This window comes from Lipotes vexillifer, unplaced genomic scaffold, assembly GCF_000442215.2.
Source record: "Lipotes vexillifer unplaced genomic scaffold, Lipotes_vexillifer_v1.1 scaffold366, whole genome shotgun sequence".
Lineage (NCBI taxonomy): Eukaryota > Metazoa > Chordata > Mammalia > Artiodactyla > Lipotidae > Lipotes > Lipotes vexillifer.
The window spans coordinates 2,410,061-2,417,502 of record NW_006780143.1 but is presented as its reverse complement, the minus strand read 5'-3'; the positions used below and the strand labels follow the sequence as shown (position 1 = coordinate 2,417,502).

At 43.6% G+C, this 7,442-nt stretch overlaps 1 non-coding gene and 1 pseudogene across 1 annotated transcript; one reads left to right on the top strand and one right to left on the bottom strand.

The window, feature by feature from the left end:
* Positions 1-3,375: 3,375 nt before the first annotated feature.
* Positions 3,376-3,448, bottom strand: TRNAG-UCC (transfer RNA glycine (anticodon UCC)). The gene has a single exon. It is a non-coding gene; the product is annotated as a tRNA-Gly (tRNA).
* A 1,155-nt stretch (positions 3,449-4,603) lies between these two features.
* Positions 4,604-6,379, top strand: LOC103082031 (tyrosine-protein kinase RYK pseudogene; annotated as a pseudogene).
* The last annotated feature ends 1,063 nt before the right edge of the window (positions 6,380-7,442 follow it).

Below are 7,442 nucleotides of genomic sequence, written 5' to 3'. Positions count from 1 at the left end.
AAAAAAAAAAAAAAAAAAAAAAAGATTAAACGGGTCTGGCATGATTTGCTATTCAGAAAACCATGTTGGTGTTTCATGGAAACTGTTTTAATAATGGGTATACCAGGATCACCACTCCCTCCTCTGCCACTGCCCCGCCCCCCGCCCCTAGCCAGAAATAATCAAATCCAAAGTAATTCTACAGTTTGTTTGTTCACAGACCATCTGTCATCCTATGTATTTACTGTAGATTCCCAGGGTTTATCAGCACTATAACCAGCCACTCCATGCTTCTGTTAAACCCCAAGAGGACTCCAAGGGACTGAGCAGAAAGTCTCTTTACCCCGACCCCAGCCAGCTCTGTCCACCACTGCATTTAAGAAAGTAAGTCCTCAATGAGGGGCTAGCTCATCATAGTCTCGTCTAGACTGAGGTCTAGGAAGCTCACAGCCCCTAGGACAACATCTTTTTCCCACATGGGGAATCTTACAGGACATCCTCTTTGTCATTGCAAAACCCCTACAGACACAGGGAATTTCCACTGATGGGAGACTCAGCCATAAGATCAAGAGTGATCTATCTCCACAGCCCTACCAGGATTTTCACCCATAAGAATAATCTATCTGTGGAATGAGGACAGCATTCCTAGAAAGTGACTGCTAGCTGGATAGTCCAAGTTCTTTGATTTTTAAGTGCCTGTAACACCACTAACTCTTCTACTAGACACAGGTGAATTAATAGTCTTAACCAGTAGTTGAAATTTCTTTCTTTGTAGTGCTAGTAATTTAACTATTTGGTCTGATTATCTACTGTTGCACAACAAATGATCCCAAAGACATTGAAAGATAAACTACCACAGCTTCTGTGGATCAGGAATTTAGACAGGACATAGCATATATTGCTCATCTCTCTTCCGTGACTGAGGCCTCTTGTTCTGAAGATTCAAAAGGCTGGGAATGCCTTGAAAAGCTGAGGGCTGAAATCATCTGGAGGCTTCTTTATTCACATGTGAGGCACCTGGGCTGAGATGACGCCAAGACTGGGCTCAGCTGGGCTATCAGCCGGTGCCAACACTTGGCCTCTCCCAAGCTTGGCTTTTCACAGCATGGCGGCTGGGTTTCTAGAGTGAGGACCCAGTAAAGAAACTTCTGTAGAGTGAGTGGTCCAAGAAAACTGGAGGGGATCTGCATAGCCTTTCAGGACCCAACTCCAGAAATCACATGGCATCATTTCTGTCATAATCTATCAGCTGAAACAGTCATAAGCCCACTGGATTCATTCTGGAGACAGAGCGGCCGCCTCTTGACAGGAGGTGTTTCCAAGCATTTTGGGGCCTGTTTTAAAACCACCACGTAGCTTCAGATTCCAGTGGGAGCTGCTGCGCCTTCAGAGTTCCCCAGGTGAGCTGCTTTGCTATCGGCATGATAACTGAACGAGGGCAGGGTAAACTATTGTCTGGCATTGCAGTCTGGACAAAGTGCTTTAATATTCTTGCTTTTCCAAAATTCTTTCCCAGCATTCTTACCTCTAAAACAAAATGTGTAGTTTGGCCACTTCATTTGTGTTTTTAGAGCTTTTTAAGGGCTCCATTCTCGTCTGTATTTTCTGTGGAGCATTCCCAATATATCATTTGTTTTGGTGTTAGGGAAGGGAATGTTTCCTCTGGCTGTCGAGCCTCCGTTTTTTTGTATTCAGTGGATAAACTGGTTGGGGTTATAGTCTATGCAGGGCAGAGCAGAGTTTTTGACACCCCTCCAGCTGTAGTAGCTGCAGGAGGCCCCTTCAACAGTGTCCTCACCAGATGGAAGTAGCCAGTGAACTAGGCAGGCTCCTATCCTTGTCTCCCCGGTACCAGATACCAACCCTTTTACATAATATTGGCTACTTCTGTTTCATCCCTGGCAACCTTCCCGTGCCTGTCCTTTGCTCACTCTTCTATTAATTAATCTCTTTGCATTTCTTTAAACAAAGGCTCTTTTTATGTTTACATAGCAACCCTGTGCTTTCTCATTTTAAAATGGAACATTTAAAAACAGTTTTGTTTTTACTTTTTTCTTTCATTTATATCTTTTCTGTATCTCTAATTTCCACAATAAACATGTATACTTTAAAAATAAACGCACACTCATTAGGATGGCCAGTATGTAAAAAAAAAAAACCAAACAGGAACCAATAAAGATTGGTAAATTGGAGAAATTGAAATCCTTTTGTAGTTGTAATGGAGAAAAGTTTGGTATAATAGTTCCTCAAAAAATTAAAAATAGAATTACCATGTAATCCAGCAATTCCACCTTTGGGTATATATACAAAAGAACTGAAAGCAGGGACTCAAAGAGGTATTTGTACACCCATGCTCATAGCATTCTTTACATTAGCCAAAAGGTGGGAGCCACTCAAGTGTCCATCAATGGATAAATGGGTACAGAGTTTCAGTTTCACAAGATGAAAATAGTTCTGGAGATTGGTTCCACAACAACGTGAATGTACTTAACACTACTTGAACTGTACACTTGAAAATGGTTAAGATGGTAACTTTTATGTTACTCCTTTCTCTTTGCATTTACTATGTCAATCAGATCTGGTGTCAGTTCTGCTAGCATTGTAAAAGGAGTTGGAAAACTTAAAAAACTTTTTTTAGAGCACTCCCACATGCCTCACAGATTGTATGTAGCTTTAAGGAATCATTCAGATTATTCTCTGGACTCCCTTCCTCCCAGCTATCACTGCTAAAATTTTCCACCTCTCCAGGGCTGCGACAGACCAGGTTTTCAGTGGTGCCACATCTTAGGAGAGCAAAAGGGCAGATCCTTCAGAGTAAGGGAAGGGTGAAGGTCAGCCCTGTGCTCAGACTGTTCCCTCCCGAAACCTCTCACCTATCCCTTCCTCCTCCCTGCAAAAGATCCACACAAAATTCCAGCTCTTATCCATCTCTTTCTCTTCCTCCAGAGACCTCCACCCTGCCTTTGAAGGCTTTTGGAGCATGTTTGTTTATTGGCTTTGTGTACCTATGTGTTCCTTAACTCTCAGCAGTATCAACTCCAATCTCTCTTCTGTGCCCTCAGGGTCCTATGGAGTGAGCATCTGCCCAGCCTGCCAGCTACAACATAGTCCCTTACCCTAGCTTATGACAATAAAGACCTCAGCATTTTTTTTGTTTCTCAGATATTCCAATTTCCTCTCTTTACCTCAGAACCTGCTAGACTCACTACTCCCATACCCTCTGCCACCAGCACCACTACCCCCAACACACACACACACACACACACACACACACACACACACACACGCCTTTTTCCCTTGAACTGAGTAACTCCTATCCACTTTTCAGATCCTAGATCTCAGTTCCTATTTATTTATTTATTTATCGGCCATGCCACACAGCATGCAGGTTCTTAGTTCCCCGACCAGGGATCGAACCTGTGTCCTCTGCAGTGGAAGTGCAGAGTCTTAACCACTAGACTGCCAGGGAAGTCCCTCTATGTTCCTATTTTAAGGGAACCCTTCCCAACCCAGAATACGCCAGACTCCTTGATGTATGCCTAGAACTCAGTGTGCCTATTTTTAGAGATTTACAGTGTTTGTAGTTAAATATTTATATGATCATTTGATTCATATTTGCCTTCTCCACTAGACTGTACGCACAGGAAGGCCATGACTGTGCGTGTCTTGCTTCAAATTTTATCCCGGGTGCTTAGCACAGTGTAAGCATTTAAAAAATATTTGTTGGTGCTTCCCTGGTGGCGCAGTGGTTGAGAGTCCGCCTGCCGACGCAGGGAACACGGGTTCGTGCCCCGGTCCGGGAAGATCCCACATGCTGCGGAGCGGCTGGGCCCGTGAGCCATGGCCGCTGAGCCTGCGCGTCTGGAGCCTGTGCTCCGCAACGGGAGAGGCCACAACAGTGAGAGGCCTGCGTGCCGCAAAAAACATTAAAAAAAAAAATTTTTTTTTGTTGAATCAATATAGAACTATAAAGATAAGTTATGAGCCTATTCTATATTACACTGGGTCAGGTATTGAAAGGTATAGGGTTTAATACATAACACCTTATTTTTCACCTGCCCGAGTTTGGAACAAACTTGGAGATAGATAGGGGTCAGGCAGATAAAGATAAAAACAAAACAAAACAAAACTTTGTATCAAAGAGAAATGGCATAATAAATACCATTTCCAGTTAAAAGGAATGGGAACTTCTTGGAGAAATGGCTGCTTCCAGGTCTGGAGAAGGAAATATATGAGCTTAAAATATCTTGTAGCAGAAATAAAGACACTATTTAAAAATTAATGGGGATATATGGAAACAACACAAGAGCTGGTTTCAAAAAGACAAATGACAGAAATGGATCATAATTTGATAAATAAACAAGGAATCCCTGAGTCCATAATCATACTCAAAAAAGCAGGCAGTGAGGGGAAGGGAGGAAAGCTCTTTTTATAAAAGAACTCCAGTTAAAAATGTGGAAGGAGGCCCGCCTACCGCATGCGGCCGAGAAGGCGGCGGCGGCGCGCTCCAGCGGTCTGAAGCGGCGGCAGGGGGCCACGGGCCGGCGGCGCGATGAGCTGGGCGGCCGCCCCTGGCTCGGGGCTCTGAAGGGCTCGGAGCCGGAGTTGGGCGGCGGCGGCGGCCATGCGCAGGACGGCGCGGCCGGGGCCACCGGGCCGGGGCCGCCTCCGGTGGACCCGCGGCCTGAGGGCCCCGCCCCCGCCCCTGCCCCGAGGCCGCCGGCGCTGCCTCCCCCCGTACGCGGGGCCTAGCGTGAACCTCTACCCGAGCGAGGACTAGGTGCGCCGGCTCATCTGTCTTGTTGCAGAACTTTATTGTGTGAGAAATGATCTTATTAGTCACTACGCCCTATCCTTTAACCTGTTAGTACCCAGCGAGACAAATTTCCAGCACTTCACTTGGCATGCAAAGTCCAAGGTTGAATATAAGCTGGGATTCCAAGTAGACAATTTCCTGGCTATGGACATGCCCCAGGTCAACATTTCTGCTCAGGGGGAAGTTCCACGCACTTTATCAGTGCTTCGGATCGAGCTTTCCTGTACTGGCAAAGTAGATTCTGAGGTTATGATACTAATGCAGCTCAACTTGACAGTAAATTCTTCAAAAAACTTTAGTCTTAAATTTTAAACGAAGGAAAATGTGCTACAAAAAACTTGAAGTAAAAACGTCATCCTTGGACAAAAGCACTAGCAGAACTATTTATGATTCTGTACATGCAGCTCCAACCACTTCTATGCATGTGTTTTATATCAGCGTAAGGGTTTGCTGTGCAGTAATATTTCTTGTAGCAATAATATTAGCTGTTTTGCACCTTCTTAGTATGAAAAGGATTGAACTGGATGACAGCATCAGTGCCAGCAGTAGTTCCCAAGGGCTGTCTCAGCCATCTACCCAGACGACTCAGTATCTGAGAACTGACACACCCAACAGTGCAACTTCTATCACCAGCTCCTCAGGTTATCCCACCTTGCGGATAGAGAAGAATGACCTGAGAAGTGTCACTCTTTTGGAGGCCAAAGCTAAGGTGAAGGATATCGCAATATCCGGGGAGAGGATAACTCTAAAAATGTACTCCAGGAAGGTACTTTTGGGCGTGTTTTCCATGGGATTTTAGTAGATGAAAAAGATCCAAATAAGGAAAAACAAGCATTTGTAAAAACAGTTAAAGATCAAGCTTCTGAAATTCAGGTGACAATGATGCTTACTGAAAGTTGTAAGCTACGAGGCCTTCATCACAGGAATCTTATTCCTATTACTCATGTCTGTATAGAAGAATGAGAAAAGCCCATGGTGATATTGCCTTACATGAATTGGGGGAATCTTAAATTGCTTTTACTTGTTTTTACGGCAGTGCAAATTAGTAGAGGCCGATAATCCACAGGCAATTTCTCAACAAGACTTGTCCACATGGCTATTCAGATTGCTTGTGGAATGAGCTATCTGGCCAGAAGGGAAGTCATCCACGAAGACCTGGCTGCTAGGAACTGTGTCATTGATGACACACTTCAAGTTAAGATTGCAGACAATACCTTCTCCAGAGACTCGTTCCCTATGGACGATCATTGTCTGGGGGACAACAAAAACAGGCCAGTTCGGTGGATGGCTCTTGAAAGTCTGGTTAATAATGAGTTCTCCACTGCTAGTGATGTGTGGGCCTTTGGAGTGACGCTGTGGGAGCTCATGACTCTGGGCCAAACGCCCTACGTGGACACCGACCCGTTTGAGATGGCCACACACCTGAAAGATGGTTACAGAATAGCCCAGCCGATCAACTGTCCTGATGAACTATTTGCTGTGATGGCTTGTCGCTGGGCCTTAGATCCGGAGGAGAGGCCCAAGTTCCAGCAGCTGGGCCAGTGTCTCACAGAGTTCCATGCAGCCCTGGAGGCCTACGTCTGACTCCTCTCACAGTCCCCCAGCGTCAGGAGAAAGGAGCCTGCCAGGGCTCACTTGCAGCCAGTCACGGATGCCGCATATGCCATGTAGCACCACAGAAGCACATTTGTCTTCCAGAACACCGTGCCTTAGGAATGCTTTAGAATCGGAACTATCTAAGGCAGACTTAATGATGTCAAATATTTTCTAGATATCACTTTCATTAGGTTGAACTGAAAATGTTTTTGTAAATTTTTTGGCCAAAAATTTTTTAAACATAGTTAACTTTGGACTAGGGGGTACATTCTTACAAAATAAATAAACAGTTTTTTTAAAAAAAAAATGTAGAAGGAATGATAGAATTAGAAAATCACTATTTGCAAACACCACTATTGCAAATCACTATTTGCAATCAGTAATAACTGATTATCCATGGATGCTAAAACCATGGGTATAAATTTGTTGGGGAACAGGATATTCGTATGGGCTCACAGTATCACCCAACAGGTTACTTATTAAGTATAAAGGGAAAAGATACCTTTAAAATGAAGAGATTTGGTGGGCACCACGTTAACCAAAGTGATTAAATCCAGCATCAGAGATACTGGAACAAACTGACATTGTGTTCTTACTGATGTGATGCAATTGGAAGGATACGACATCACAAACCTGGTATTCGTGCTAAATATTTAACATGAATTAATCATAAGGAAGCATCATTATGGTGTATTTTATGACACAGGTAGTCTGGCCTTTTCAAACTTGTCAGTGTCTTCTGAAAAGGAGGGAGATTATTCTATAGATTATGGATAGTAAAGAGACAAGACCATTAAATGCAGTGTATGGTCTTTAAAACAGGTATAAAGGAACTTCTGAGGTAAACTAGGGTAATATAAATATGGAATGTATAATAGATAATAATGTATCAATGTTAAACTTCCTGAGGGTAAAAATTGTCTCATGATTAAGTAGAAAAATGCCTTTGGTCTTTAAAACAGGTATAAAGGAACTTTTGAGGTAAACTAGGGTAATATAAATATGGAATGTATAATAGGTAATAATGTATCAATGTTAAACTTCCTGAGGG